Here is a 16,159-nt window from a genome sequence, read left to right as displayed (position 1 = left end):
TGATGTAACTCTTTTGAGGTCACAACTCAAGGTCTTTTCCTTCAGGTTATAAAGGAACCATTTAGCTGAACTTATGTTTTCTTTTTCAATTTTATGCCAAATAAATACATAGTCCTAAGGCAAGGTGGCAAGGAACAAGATGATAAACACAGTTTCCAGACCTGTCTTTAAGAGCTTCCATCTTGCCTCTGGATTCTGGTGTACCAAGACATACATTGGTACTTCACAGCTGTGTTTATATAAGAAAGGGGAATGGCAGAGTTACTGGAGAGTTAGGCATGTAGCCAGTGAAACCCATCCAATCTGACCAACTGGGGCTCCTAACTTATCTTTCCTTACTAATATTTACTTTGAGGCCAGCTGAACACTCCTGAAAATTGCTCTAATTACATTATTCCTATAAACATAGCCTGTTTCAACCATGCATTAAGATGAATCAGTTTTATTTTATACCAAAGGCAGGGATTATACAAGTATTCTAATTAAGCAAATCTAAAGTGGGAATTCCTAAATTCATGTGGACATAATTCAAACCAATGGTTCAGAAAAGTAAGTCTACAGTGAGACCAAAGTTCAAATCCTGTAAAGCTGTGGACAATCTACTCTGCCACTTGAATCCTCAGTTAATCCTGCCTAGGATATGGATGCTACAGACCTACCTTGTAGGACCACTCTGAGATTAAATGAGATAATACATTAACCATTCACTGTCTAATACAGTATTCAAAAACTAACTGGAAGAGATATGCTGTTGTTATCACATCTTGTTGTCACATTCAGTTTCCTTCACTGGTACCAATAATAGACAAAGTTCAAATCAGCTTTTGATTGCCATAGAATCATAAAGTTCCATCCTTCTTACTCAGATCCTTGCATATTCCTAAGCAGGAGGTAACAGACAACTGGGCAGAGATCAGGTCTTTGACAGCGTGGTTTCCTAGAGCTTTTTTTTTTGGGGGGGGGGGGGCGGGTGATATTCTCTTCTTGTAGCAAGAGAAAAAATTTAAAAGTCAGAAACATTTCCAAACGATGCTTCTGCAGCATCTTGCCACCACTCTTAAGTGAACCATGGAACGTGTATTCTGAATATAAAGTTGGGGGAGGGGGAACTTGGCTGGTTTTGATGAATGCAATCCTGTGCTTTAGCAACCCCACATAACAGGCCAACAAATTATACCCTCTCTCCCACTCTGTAGCTTGCACAGCCCCAGGGGAATTGCACTGTCGTAAGCTGAAAATCCCCAGAGTGGCTGCCTGGACAGTGAGGGGAATGGTATAGCAAGGAACAGCAAGACTATTGATTAGGGGGCTACCTCTCTAATTAAGGAAACCCTAGGTTTGTGATTCTGAGGAGCTCACAGCACCAATTTCCCAAATCAGCCCCACATACTTGCTTTTTTATCTGATGTCCCTTGGGGTTCTTGCAAAGGCTTTGTATTCAGCATAAAAGAAACAAGTGCGGCAGCCACATGAGGTCAGTTTTCCATGTTGACTGCTGAGGATGGAAGGTACATCCCGAGATCCAGTGCCTCAAATTGCTGTTCCCAAGGACCAGTCAGAACAAGCAGGAGTGAAAGGCAGCAGCAGGTTCTTCCAAGGATGCATCTTTTCTTCGTCTGCTTCTCTCACCACAACCCATGCCCTGAAAGAAAGATGGGATCATTACAATCTAAGACATAGGACACGAATCCAGCATAGAAGTTATAAACACAGTCCTTGGAGTCAGAGTGACATGCTGCAGTGCCAGTTGTTCTACTTGCAGCAAGTTCCTTAAACTGTTCGCTCCCACACTGACTCACATACTAAATAAAAACAGTAATAGTATCTGCTGAAAGATAGGCTCTCAAGAGTGAAATTATATATCTCATAAAAGATACCTATATGATTGCTTAGTAAACAGAGAGAATTCAAAATATATTAGATGGAGGGCCGGCACTGTGGCATGGTGCATTGATCCTCCGCCTGTGGCACCAGTATCCTGTGTGGGCACCGCCAGTTAATGTCCCAGCTGCTCCTCTTTCGATCCAACTCTCTGCTTGTGGTCTGGGGAGGTGGTAAAGGATAGCCCAGGTGCTGGGGGCCCCTGCACCCACATGGGAGACTCTGAGGGGGGCTCCGGGCTCCTGGCTTTGGATCAGCCAGTTTCTGCTGTTGTGGCCATTGAGGGAGTGGACCAGCAGATGGAGGACTTTTCTCTCTATTTCTCCTTCTCTCTGTCTGTGGTTGTACCTCTCAAATAAATAAATAAGTAAATAAATGTTTAAAAAAAAAAACAAACCAAAAAAACCCAAGATACATTAGCTGATAACTAACAAACTCATCCTTCAGTGTAATGAGGAAGAGAATAAAAGTTCTCTAATGGGGTCAGCATTGTGGCAGATGTGGGTTGAGCTGCCACTTGTGATGTCAACATCCATCTGAGTACCAGTTTTCAGTCCCAGCTGCTCTACTTCTAATCCAGCTCCCTGCTCATGTACCTGAGAAAACAGCAGAAGATGGCCTAAGTGGTTGCACTTCTTCCATCCACATGGGAGATCCATGTGGAGTTCCACGCTCTTGGTTTGAGCCTGGCCCAGCCCCAGCCAGCTGTTGTGGCCATCTGGAAAGTGAACCAACAGATGAAAGGTTTCTGTCTTTCCATCTCTCTTTCCCTACCCCACCCCTTTCTCTCTCTAACTTGGCCTTTTGAATACATGAATAAACAAAATAGTTTTTTTTTTTTTTTTAAGTTCTGTAGTAGATTCCAAGATGACAGAATGGAGAAAGGCATATTGCTCTAGGCTGTGGGTAGATAGTGTAAAAAAAAAAAATAAAGTGAAAATTCTACAGAATGAAGAGGAGCATGGTGGCTCCATGTGGAAGGCACACACATGCAGCATGAGCATGGGCACAACACACAACCCCAGCAGTCAAGAGCAGAGAAAGTGCCAGCTTGGGAGAGTGAAGTGAGATCAGACGGCAGCCCATGCCGTGATATAGACAGAGAGGATGCTTGGCATGAGTCCAGACTGGAACCTTAAGGGGGAATGGGTACCCACTATCCAAGTGAATAAAAAGGGGGCACGTTTCTCTCTCCCCATTACCCTACAACAGCACCCGGCAACCAGCTGGAAGAGGGCAAGTGCCTTTTTGAGAACGAGCAGCAGCTTCAGAAGCTCTTATGATCACGCCCAGCACCCAGCAGGGAGAAGGTAGCCTTGTGAAATGAGTAGGAGCTGCGGCAGGTTACTCTTATGCAGGAGTGTGACCAAGGGAATCTATCGGGGGAACAATCTGCATTCCCCACTGACTTTGAGTCTGACTGGGAGTAGAGGACTGGCTGGCCAGTCATATAGGACTTTGGAGTGCCCCCAGCCTCTTAACACATCACAGGCTCTGGGCTCAAACCATATAGGCAGACCACCCATGGGCAGCTGGCTTGGGAAAATCTCTGCCTCTATGTGGACAGGACAAGCTACTGGGGTGGAGCAGATCCTCTGCATCCTGTGACTGTGGGAGCCTTGTGTGCTGAGACCGTGGGAACTCTGTGGCTGCGTGAGAGGGCACAGGCTGTAGCCAGGTATCTGGATAATATAAGGAGTCCCAGAAACACAGAGACCCCCCAAGTACCGGGGGTGGGTCATTGCAATGGGATTGATGCTCATACTGAGGAATTCACAGATCCTTTGTGTGGTTCATACAAGCAATGCAGATGAGTATTACACCCAGTGTGGGCACTGAATACCTTGGAAGAGAGGATATGAGGGAGTTATATACAAACAAAAGTGATCATACCCTCTTTTCTGCTATAAAGATTAGATCTACCAAACCCAATTTGGGGGTCACCCTGGACACTTGTGCCACCCTGGAGAACTGACCACAGATCCCTGGCTGCACCCAATATACACCTCTGGGTATTCACTGAAAGAATAAACATTTAACTAATCTACAGAGGCATAGTTCAAAAACAAAAGACCTAACAGGAAAAAAAACAGTAAGTATTTTGACAAATGCCAATAAATAAATGCATAAATTCAAGACACAAGAATAAGGATGACAACATGATCCCCTCCAAAGGAACACAAAAATACTTCAATATTACAGTGTGAAGGTGAAGTGACTCATGAAATGAATAAAATGGGATTCAAAAGATTAATCATAGGATTACTCAGAAGCACTGAGAAACAAATTCAAAATTATAGAAATCCATTCATGATATGAATGAAAATTTTTCCCATGAAATTCAGATTTTGGAAAGAAACAAAATGAAATACAAGAATTGAAGAATTCCATATGTCAAATAAAAAATACAGTAGAAAGCCTTAAGAACAGAGTGGGTGAGGCAGAATAAAAAATATTTGAGCTAGAAGACAAATATCTGGAAATTTTTCAGTAAGAGAAGGAGGAGGAAGAAGAGGAGGAGGACAGGAAGAAGAAAATTTAACAGAGTTGGAGATTTATAGATACTATAAACATACTGGTCTTAAGAGTTCTTGAAGGTGTGGAAAGACAGAATGGATTAGAAGAACTTTTCAGCAAAATAATTATGGAAAACTTCACTAATTTGGAGAGAGAAATGGACATCCAAGTACACAAGGCACATACAACTCCTTATAGACATGACCATTAAAGATCTTCACTGTAACACATTGTAGGCAAACATTTAACAGTAAAACATAAAGATTCTAAAATGTGCCCAAGAAAAATGACAAATTGCCTTCAGGGGATCTCCAATTAGACTCACAGCTGACTTCTCATCAGAAACATTTCAGGCTAGGAGAAAATGGAGAAACACAGTGCAAGTTTGAAGAGAAAAAGTGGTCAACCCAAAACACTGTGCCCTGTAAAGCTCTCAGTTCTGAATAAAGGTGAAATGAAGACCTTCCCCAACAAAAAGAAATTCACAGAATTTATCACCTCTCATCCAGCCTTACAAAAGATGTTGCAGGCTGTGCTACACAGAGAAACACAGAAAGATAGTCATGAAACAACGTGAAGGCAGAAAATCTCCCAGTGAAAGTACAACGGAAATCCAAAGCAACAGTATGAACATTTACAGAAAAACAGCAGGGCCAAGTTGTTACTTATCAATAGTAACCATAAATGTAAATGGTCTAACCTCTCTAATTAAAAGATACAACCTGGTTGAATGGATTAAAAAATAAGATCATCTATTTGCTGCACACAAGGAACACACCTCACCAACAAAGGCACACACTGAAAGTCAAAGGTTGGAAAAAGACACTCCATGCCACTGAAAAGCAAAAATGAGCAGGTGAAGTTATCTTAATATCAGACAAAAGAGATTTTAACACAAAAACTGTTAAGAGAGACAAAGCAGGGCACTATGATTAAAAAGTCAATTCAACAGAAAGACTTGACTATAGTAAATGTATATGCACCAAATGCCAGGGTGCCTGGCTATTTAAAATAAATGTTAATGGACCTAAAGGGAAACATACACTACAATACAGTAGCAGTGGGGGACTTCAACACTCCACTTTGTTTTTTAAAGATTTTATTTATTTATTTGAAAGGCAGAGTTATAGAAAGAGATAGAAGTCTTTCATCTGCTGGCTCACATCCCAAATGGCCACAACAGCCAAACATGGGCCAATCTTAAGCCAGGAGATTCTCCCAGGTCTCTCATGCAGGTGCAGCTGCAGGTGCCCAAGGACTTGGGCCATCTTCTACTACTTTTCCAGGCTGTAGCAGGGAGCTGGATCAGAGGTGTAGCAGCTGGTACTTGAACCGGCGCCCATATAGGATGCTGGCACTGTAGGTGGCAGTTTTACCCACTATGCCACAGTGCCAGCTCCAGAACTTCACTTTCATTGATAGACAAATCAACTAGACAAAAATATCAACAAACAACAGAGCTAATTGACACTATGGACCAAATGAACCTAACTGATATCTACGGAACTTTTAATCCCACAGTTGCAGAATTCACATTATTTTTTTTTCAGTGTATGGAAATTTCTGTAAAACCAACCATAAACTAGGCCATAAAGTAAGTCTCACCAAATTCAAAAAAAACTCAAGTAATACGATGCATCTTCTCTGACCATAATAGAATAAAGCTGGAAATGAACAGGTCAAGAATCTCTAGAGCGTACGCAAACATATGGAGACAGAACAACATGCTCCTGAATGAACAGTGGGTCACAAAAGAAATCAAATAAGAAATCAAAAAATTTCTGGACTGAATGAAGACAGCAATACATCATATCAGAATTTATGGGATACAGCAAAAGCACTGTTAAGAAGGAAGTTTATAACAATTGGTGCCTACATGAAAAAATCAGAAGGTACCAAATAAATGAGCTATCAATGTTCATGTGATCCTCCCTTTGCACATGTTCTGCCATCCACCATCCTCATCAGATGCCAGATGTAATGGGCTGCCAGAATGTGGACTGTGAACCTCCTAAACCATGAGCAAAATAAACTTTCTCCCTGGTAAGCAGCTCCTCCCTCTTATGCATATTCACTAAAGTAACGAAAAGCTGGCTAACACAGGTGCTCTTCTCAATTCTGTGAGATAAACATAATGGATAAGATCTCCCATTTATAATAATAGACTGTAGTGCTGTCACAGTGGACTTCCAAATGACTCATACGGGTGTGAAAACATGACACATGGTAGTTGTTTTTGTTTTCAAAAGAAGGAAAAACTCAATTTTACTAAGATGAATACAAAATAATAATATATATAATTTTTAAATAATTGTATACACATGCTGGTGCATGCTGAAAAATGGTTTATAGATTGCAATATGACATCAAAAGTTTGTAAATAACTTTCAGCAAGCTGAAAAAAGGGAACATATTAGAATATGGGTCTATGAACAATTCTTGAGCTGACAAATGAGAGAGCCAACCCAATTGTCTAACTGGACTACATAGAAACTCATAACTCAGAAAATAGTAAGAACTAAACAGAATGACAACAGGAGATTTGCTACAGAAAATGAAAGAAATTCCAAAAAGTCACTGTCTCCCTTTGAGGAATTAGGCATAATAGTTAAAAATTCAAGTTATATAGTTTTCTTAAGTACAAATAAAATATCTCAGTAGGGAAGGAATGCATTTTCTAAAAAGTAGAGAAAGTTAATTTAAATTATACCCTGCTTTATATATGATTGCATCTGGAAAACATCATTCTTCTAAATAGGAAAATTGTATGTGTTGTATTGTATAAGAATCATATGAAATTATTTTACCTCTCCCATCATCATGGAGGTTTCAACTTGCTGTGAGAATGATTATGAAATTCTCCTACCTTAATATAGCATTTTTCTTAAAAATATCATGTCTTAAAAATCCAAAGATAGCAAATAGCAGTAAAAATTGGGTGTTATTTTTAGAATTCACTGATAGTTAAAACTTTCACTGGGCACTCTAACAATGCCAATGAGAACAAGGCACTGACATCCAGTTCCATGATCAGCTAGCTGGATATTTTTACACAGCTGTGTTTATTGGGGATTAGAGAATTAAACAAATCAAGATATATGAAACTCTTATAATAGGGCCTGGTTCATACAAAGTGCTTAGAGGGAGACAGGACTGGACAATGTCATCCCTGAGGAACATCTGACTTGACCTGACCTTTTTGCTATCACACACATGCCAGTAGCTCCAGGAAGGAGGCAATGTCTGCCTGGCTACCAAAGCACTGACCACCATCTAAGCCCTTCCTCTCAGAATCCTTGATTTTACTGCTGTAAAGAGCATCTACATCAAATCTACAAGTCTCCTAAGCCTTTGTCCCTTACATTTAGTAGGGCACCTTCAATAGCCATTCAGAGCTGAAGAATTCTCAAGAACAACTTCACAGACTTCTCAGTCTTCTCCCTTCTTCCAAGTTCCAGACTGATGAACTTGCCCACTTTATAATTGTGCTATGAGCCCAGAGCCTAAGTAAGATGTACCTTCTGGCTGAGCACTCCATGATCACACACCTGGGTGGTCTTGAAAAGACCCCTACTAAAGCTGGACCAGAGCCACACTTCACTACAGTAAAGTGTAGCACATACTGTCAGTTGAGGCACACTGTGAAGGGCAGACAAAATGCACCATCCTGCAGAGCCCACTCTAGCTTGAGCTTCCTTCAGTACTGTAGCTCTCCACTGGCAGTAAAAGAGGACATCTGGTAACTTCTAGAGACAGCTTTGATGGTCACAAATAGCAGGGGGAAGGTGGGCGTAGAGTCAATGTTGCTAATAAACATCTTATAATGCACAGGACATCCCTTTCAACATAGATTTTTCTGTCCCAAAATATCAATATTGTCACGGGGAAGAAACCTTGCTTTAGTAACTGTAAAACACTCACAGCCTCCTTTTTCCTTGTCAATAGAATGGGAGTAATAATAATAGTTGACCTACAGAATCATTCAGGACTGAACAAAAGGATCTATTTTAATTTCATAGTATGTGTCTACAACACAATAAACAAATGCTTCATTTATTCAGGAAATATCAGGATGAGGGTACCTACCATACATGGATTAAAAAAAAATTCTTGCACCAAAATAAACTCACATTTAATTCCATTTTTTCATGAACTTTTTGAAGTGCCTTCATATATATTAAGATCAAAACATTGGATATACAGGCACATGAAAACACCCTCTATGCATTCAGTATCAATTTTTAGTCATATAATAATAAAAGTCAGTAGTCATTGTTTCATTCTTTATTTATTGTATTTACTTGAAAGTCAGAGAGAGAGAGAGAGAAACAAACAGAAAGACAGACAGAATGAAAGAGATTTCTCATCCACTGGTACATTTCCCAAATATCTATAATAGCCAGGGCTGGACCAAGCTGAAACCTGGAGCCAGGAACCCAAATCAGATCTCTTACATAGGTGGCAGGGACCGAACGACCTGGGTCTTCACCTGCTGCCTCACAGGATGCATACTAGCAGGAAGCTAGAAATGGTCAAAGAGATGTAACTCAAACTCATATCCTCTGATATTCGATACAGGCATCCCAAGCAGTGTTTTAATTGCTATGTCAAATATGAACCCTGTTACTGATATTATTAAGAGAATTTCCTCCTTTTGGTGACTTCCTCATTATTTTATTACTAAGTCCTTTTTTAAATATTCCTGGTACAGTCCAATAAAGGCAGATTTAAAAGCTAAGTGTCTAAAAGTCTTCCATGCCCACAGTGGAAGAGCAAGAAAGCTCTTTGCTCCTCTGTCAGCTCTTCAACCTCTTAGAGAGGTGCCCCCAAGTTCTAATTGCCTGATCCAAACTCTACAGAGTGCAGGGAAGGGGACACGTGATCCTCAGACAGCTCTGCCACTGTGCTGCTGTTGCTATAGTAAGGATACCCTTTATTGATCAGACTCGCCCCGAGTCATGTAACTCCCCAGCCTGCCGCTGGGCTCCCCAAGGGGCAGTTGGCAGGCAGCAGACTGTCTCTGGACCAATACTGATCCCCTGCTCTGTACCTACTCCCACCTGGGACACATGAAGTCTGCCTGCAAAAACCCCTAATACTGTTTTGTAACGTCTTGTCATTCACACACTAATTTGAAGTCCCAGATCAAAACTGGAGAGACACCAAGGGAGGTTTGAAGACTCCCCTTTCTCTAATGCAGCACTGCTATTCTGAATCAGCAGCCAGCAAACCCTTCGCTTTCCCCAGAGAATCTCTTTCCAACCCTTTAATTTCACCACTGTCTCAAGTCTCTTCATCTTGTCAACATTTTTATTATAGGAAGTTGGACACTCAATCGTAGAGGAAGTGTAATATGTCTTTTACCCATTAGAAAATCCATGTCCTGAGAAGTTAATAAACTTAGTCATAGTTCATAATGTTAGTTAGTAACTGCACAGGCCAGAGAAATATCCAGTCTCTTTTATAATTCCATCAGAGAATGGATAGTCAAAAGGTGTTTGTACATGGACTCCCTTTGGTCTAAACTTTTAGAAACAGGGCATTAAATGTTTCTAAATACCATTGAATAATCCCATTTATCTATTATACACCCTCTTCTACTCCTACCCCACCACTGCTCAAGTGCATTATGCTTCATTTCCTGAATCAAAGCAGTTTATTACACCATTACAGATGTTAGCTAGAAAAATAAAGTACCAGAATCTGGGATAAGTTCCCAAACCTACTAGCAGCAGGACTAGATAGCTCTTGGAAAATGTCCCACTATCGATTATTTAAGGGCAAACTGCAGATATTTGTTGGTGAGGGAAGTTAGGCAGAATGGCCACATGACTAACTAACAATCATATATCAAGTCATCAGCAAGACCAAAATTTGAGATTTTAGTTCATGTAAGATACTTTGAGCCAAAGACGGAGAATACACAGAAAGGATCCTACAGCTCTCTATGCCATGCCGGGGCAGACAACACTAATCACTCAATGAACACTTGTTTTTCAAGTCCAGATTCAGAAGCAGTCTCCTTCTTAAGACAATGCTCCAAATAGCCATGATCTACTCACAGGTTCAACATAATACGTGATGATGTGGAAAGGCCTCTTCAGATCAGAGTTAAATGAGGGATGGGCATTTGACCTAATAGTTACAACCTCAGTTAAAATGTTCATATCCCACATCAGAATACCTGGGTTCAATTACCAGTTCTGGCTCCTGACTCCAGCTTCCTGTTGATGCATAATCTAGAAGGAATCAGCAATGACCCAAGTAGTTGGGTTACTGCCAGCCACATGCGACACCTGAACTGAATTCCCACTTCCTAGCTTTGACCCAGCACAGGTCAGGCTGTTGCAAGCACTTGGGGAAGGAACCAAAGAGGAAGAAGCTCTCTTTCTCGCTCTCTTTCTGCTTCTCAAATATTTTTAAAAGATGCATTTAAAAAGAGATAAAATAGAGACATGAAGAGTCAATAAGGGAGCAGTTTAGGTAGAGGAAAAAGTAGAAGTAAAAGTGGTGAACATAAAATTATACTCTATGACCTGGAAGAAGATAATTGTTGCAACGCAATGAGCAAATTGCATTGAGGAGTATCAGGATATAAAGGCAGAGAAGGGGAAAGTGGGAGATTGTCCCTAATTGCTCAATGGCTACTACCTGGTAACACCTTAGTGTACACTAACTTAATACTTTGATAAGTGCAGAATACAAAGCAGAAAAAAAATAAATCCCCCCCAATGAAAACAGTCTTTAGTAGGGGATATAGAAATGAGAAAGACAGAACCATTGAATATACAGCTAGAAAGAAAGAAATTGCTGTCAGCTAGATGTGCATTGCGAGGATCACCTAGTTCAGCAAGGGTTCCATCAGGCAGGCAGAACTGCCAGGAGGGAAATGTATATTGCATAGGAAAGTGTTTCTTACCAGGATATGACCTGACACAATTGTGGAGCTGCTTAAGCATTCTCTCTAAGGCTGCTGTCTTCCCATCTGATGCTGGAGCTTGGAGCCAGCAGGGCAGGCAATGGGAAAGGAAAGATAAGTATAAAAAGAGGAAGAACAGAGCAAACTGAAAGCCACTGCATGAACTGCAGCCCAGGGTTACATCCTGGAGCCTACCTAAGTTCTCAGTGTCTCTGATCTGGAGGGTGTGCATTTCTTGCATAAGTCAGGACTATCAACATGGAGCTAAGCACACACATGGCCCACATGTCTGAGAAGCCTCACAGACTTGCTTCTTTGCTTCCCAAAGTCAAGTAGGTAAACCTACAGACAAGTGTCAATGTTTTTGAGGTACAAAATGGCTACTGCCTCCCCTCCAATCTCTGAATCTCACACAATCTGCCAGCCACTTGTCCTAACTTGACCATATCAAGAAAGGGATCCCAGGACAGAACATTTAGTTCAGCCTAGCCAGTGTGCAATGCCATCATCAACTGAAGAATGCACTAGGAATGTCAGTTCCCAACTACCCACCAACACTACCTTCCAGTCTGCTGCCTCATAGCAGCACACGGCTGTGAGCATCTCTAGATAAAGATGAGTAGATTGGGAATGACGCCTGACCCAATGAAAACCAAGTAATAGGTACACTGAGTCATCACTTACAAACCGTCTACCTCCTCTTCTCATCATCTCTCTCTCTCTCTTGCAATCTCTTGTATCAACAACAAAAAAAAAACACAGCAAATCCTAACTTAGATGTCTAAGGGGATATGCAGAGGCTGAGCTGCCCATTCAGACTGTGCATAAGCAAGGAGAAGCTGAAGCACAAAGAAAAACAATGAGAAATTCTGTTGACCTTTAATACACAAAGGGAGACCCCTCAGTTTTCTGGATTTCTATAAAGAGTCCAGTTTTACTTTTTATTCTTTGTAAACATGAGCTAGTTGACTACAATAAATACTCCATTTTCATCCTTACTTTTACCAGCCAGGATGTGTTTCTAAGTTTTGCTGTCAATCTCTGCTCAAGTCAGACAGCCAAGGTCAAAGGAAACCTGTTTCTGCTTCCCAACTCCCCCTTACCACATTCAGTGAGCCAGGCGGCACAAGTTAGTGGTACTTCAATTCACATTCTCAAAGACATGCTCTGGAGTCACAGGAACTTGGAGTAAATGGTGAATAAGCGCAAGAGCTGCACCAGACACAGGATTGTCTTCCTCCCATGCTGAGTGCTGGGCTCATCACGTCAGGAGAAGCCTCCTAAGGTGGCAGTGCCATCTCAACTCATTGTCTCTCCTGGCAAAATGTGTGCTTGAAAGATGCTTCTCTTCCCAGGGCTGTCAATCTCCCGGCATTCATGATCCTGAAAATCAATTTAATAGAACATTTTAAGGTAAATTTTTCAAAAACTTTATGCCAAAAAAAGGGAAAGGAGAAGCAAAGTGTTAATTGCACTTTAGAGCTTTTGATGCATTTCAGTCCAGGATCTCAAAGTACTTGATGAACTCTCATCTCATACAACCTTGCTTCACCTCTTAGTCAAATAGATGGGTATTGTTGAGTTCATTTTACCATGTGGAGAAACTGAGGCCCTTCTCAAGAAAGATGAGAATGTCTTCACTTACAATTTTTCACTTCAAGAGGAAATAAAGAACAATGTGACTCATTTAAACTTTAGATTTTTTAAGTGCCGCTGATTGAGATTCCTTATCAGGCGTCTATCACCCCACAAATACTCTACTTAGGATGTCGGTTGCACTGGCCCATATATGAGTGCTCCATAAGGTTAAAAACAGCTAGTAGCTCACATCATTATAATTCTACAAGCAGAAATAGAGAAGGTATCTGTCCAAGCTTCATTTCCTAAAAATCTCAGGAAAATAATTTAAATGAGTTTTTTGAGTTGCTTTCTTTCTACACCTAAATGACTTGCTTTGGCAAAAGAGATGGAGACTGACTGGCCAAGCCTGGATCACAGGGGTCACTCTCATGGTCCATAAAAGCGATGAATATTGCCAAGAAGGAGAGGATTCACAGAGGCCTAACCCACAGGAAAATTTGCTTCGGGCTAAGCACCCACCCCACGCTGTATCAAGAAATCTTCCTCTGCACCAAAGAGGCAGCCAAATACATCTACATTATTCACTCCTTGTCTTCAGCATTCTAATGTAAACATGATTTAAAGCTAAATATTTATGCATAACCATACTTGACTCCAAAGGATAAATTCTTAGAAGTGGAATACCTGAGTCAAATGTTATTTCAGTTTTTTTTTTTTTTTTGGAAGTTTTTCATTCTCTTCACTAATCTGCTTTTCAGAAGGGAGTACAAATTTGCATTTACATCTGTATTTAGAAGTATTATCACTATTATTTTTATTTGCTCACTAATACAAGGGCCAGCATACAATAAAATGGCCTATAGGGGCAAGCGAAACAGTAAAGAGAAAAGTAAAAGGCCCAAACAAATCACCACTTAGACCATCAGGAACTGAACAGCTTAGAACTGCTTAGAGGTATGAATGAGTCCATGTGAGATAATGTATTATGCCTGTCCTATCTATGAGCTTCCTTCAGGAAGCAGGCAGCAATGTGAATGCAAAGCACCCCTCATGTCATGCAGCTAAGCACTTAGAAGTGGTTGGCCATGTGTAGCTTCCTTCCCCATCCTCCACTGGACAGCATGCAGATGGTATTACATGTCTGAAGGTTCATGGTCATTTGAAACTAGGGCAGTATACCTATCAGAAGCAGACTCTGTCCCCTAATTGCCCTGGGTGCACTGTGAGCTAATTGTCATTGCTGAAAATAATCCCAAAGATTACAGCAGGTGTCATAAATAACAAGGGGCTCTGTGATGGCGCATTATGACAGAGTCTCAGTCGCTCTTATCTTTTCCTAGAGTGGAGCGTGTGCATTTGTGTTACTAATGAATCTTTTTCATTTGTGAAAGTGATGTTTCCATTTGACAATGACATGAACATAAAGTGGAGGTTAATTTACTCCATTGCAAGAGGTTCATTATTTAACCTGACGTTGAGGACAAAACAATGTAGCTTAATAGATGACAAATAGAAATTAGTTGTGATGAATTTTGCCATTTAATTCTAGCAGGCTCACTGAATGCTTGCCATAAACATGGCAAGAGACACAGGGATACCTTCTCTGTGGGTGGCATCTAATCACTTTGCCATTTCCAGGGTATTATCTAGGGAACAGGACATAGCCATTGGGAATATCTTCAGGACACGTGCAATTCCCAGCTACGCAATGCTGGCAATACACTGCTGTTGGGTCAAATTTTATTGCATTACCTTCTTTTAACACTGGATAAACAATTGACTTACAAGGCTTGATACTGGAAGTTGTATTGAATTCTGATAGTTATTAGCACTGGTGTCTACAACCTTACATATATGGTTTTTGTCCTCCACATACAGGTAGCTGAGCAGTAACAGAAGTCGGCTATAATTCAGAATCAAACGGAGCTTCTTTTTGAATCAAAGTCAACTAGTAACTAACTGGGTATGCCTCAATTATTACATTTCTCCTAGCCTCAGTTTTCTTACCTACAGAATGGGATCAATGATAGCATTTACTTCATACTATATGTCAGATGGGATTCTGCAAAGGGAGAGATACATCAATTTTGGATGTTCTCTAGAATCTGTGTCTTTGAATAATGATTGGAAATTCAGTCACTGAATCTCATTTTTTTTCTCCTCTATCAAAATATACTCTCAGTAAGGAAAGCAGGATATGTTGTTTACACATTCATGTAATCAGCTTCACTCTCCTCAGAAGGATATTTGCATCTGCACACACCTTTTCACTGCAGAGGAGTCCAACTATTTGTATAATAAGGGAAGAGAGGATGTAGGCAAAAAGGCTCTGTGTGAGTAGGGAATTTGGGAAATACAAAAGACTAAAAGAAAGTCAGAACATTGAGAGTGTAGACTTCCAGAGGTCATGGTAGGAGAAATAGGCAACATTTTGCAGACCATTGAAGGCCTTGATGAGGAGTTTTGTCTTCATTCAAAGAGCAATGCGGGGAAGGCCACTGAAGTGTCCTAACCAGGTATGTGTTCAGATTGGTCTAAATTTTATTGAAGTAGAGAACCCTGGAAGTAGTGTGCATAGATCTGGAGGAGGACAAGAGTGTCACCAGGCTGGAGGCTAAGACAGTGGTCAGAACAAGATGGCAGCAGCTTAGTGGAATTGGTAGTAGATAGATAAAAGTAGAAATGTTGGCTAACTACATAGGAGATAAAATTAACAGGACTTGGCAATAGATTGGATAGGTGATGAAGAAGGAGGGAATATCAATGATGACTTGCAGGGGTCCTCAGCACCCTAGATTAGAAATGAAAGAATTGAGGCTGGCATTGTGGCATAGTAGATAAGGCTTCCACCTGCAATGCCGGCACCCATTATGGGCACCAGTTCAAGTCCCAGCTGCTTTGTTTCCAATCCAGCTCCTTGCCAATATGCCCAGGATAGCAAGGGAGAAAGGCCCAAACTGGCACCCATGTGAGAGATCCAGAAGAAACTCCTGGCTTCTGGTTTCAGCCAGGCACAGTCACGGCCATTTAGAGAGTGAACCAGAGGATGGAAGAGTCTCTCTTTCTCTCTCTGTAACTCTGCCTTTCAAATAAAGAAATAAATCTTCTTCAAAAGAAATCAAAGAATAAGGCTGAGAGAATAAATTAACACACGTCTAATGACTGAGGTTAATGTAAGTGGCTTGTCTGTGTGTAATATGTACCTGCAAGATAGTGAGGAAAGGTATTTATGCTATATTGTGTGGTCAGATGCATATCATT

At 40.9% G+C, this 16,159-nt stretch overlaps 1 long non-coding RNA gene across 3 annotated transcripts in view; it reads right to left on the bottom strand.

Moving 5' to 3' along the window:
* Positions 1 to 969: 969 nt before the first annotated feature.
* The window catches only part of LOC149126131 (uncharacterized), a 340,361-nt gene continuing 325,171 nt past the window's right edge, over positions 970 to 16,159 (bottom strand). For all 3 annotated transcript variants that reach the window (XR_016235422.1, XR_016235424.1, XR_016235421.1), the window contains 3 exons: positions 12,421 to 12,700; positions 2,478 to 2,599; positions 970 to 1,642 (listed from right to left, as the gene is read on the bottom strand). This is a non-coding gene — a long non-coding RNA (uncharacterized LOC149126131). The remainder of the gene's footprint in view (positions 1,643 to 2,477; positions 2,600 to 12,420; positions 12,701 to 16,159) is intronic.

This window comes from Oryctolagus cuniculus, chromosome 6, assembly GCF_051225735.1.
Source record: "Oryctolagus cuniculus isolate XC-2025 breed Fujian yellow rabbit chromosome 6, ASM5122573v1, whole genome shotgun sequence".
NCBI classification, from domain to species: Eukaryota; Metazoa; Chordata; class Mammalia; order Lagomorpha; family Leporidae; genus Oryctolagus; species Oryctolagus cuniculus.
The sequence above is the reverse complement of the archived record's forward strand: the minus strand, read 5'-3'. Positions and strand labels throughout refer to the sequence as shown.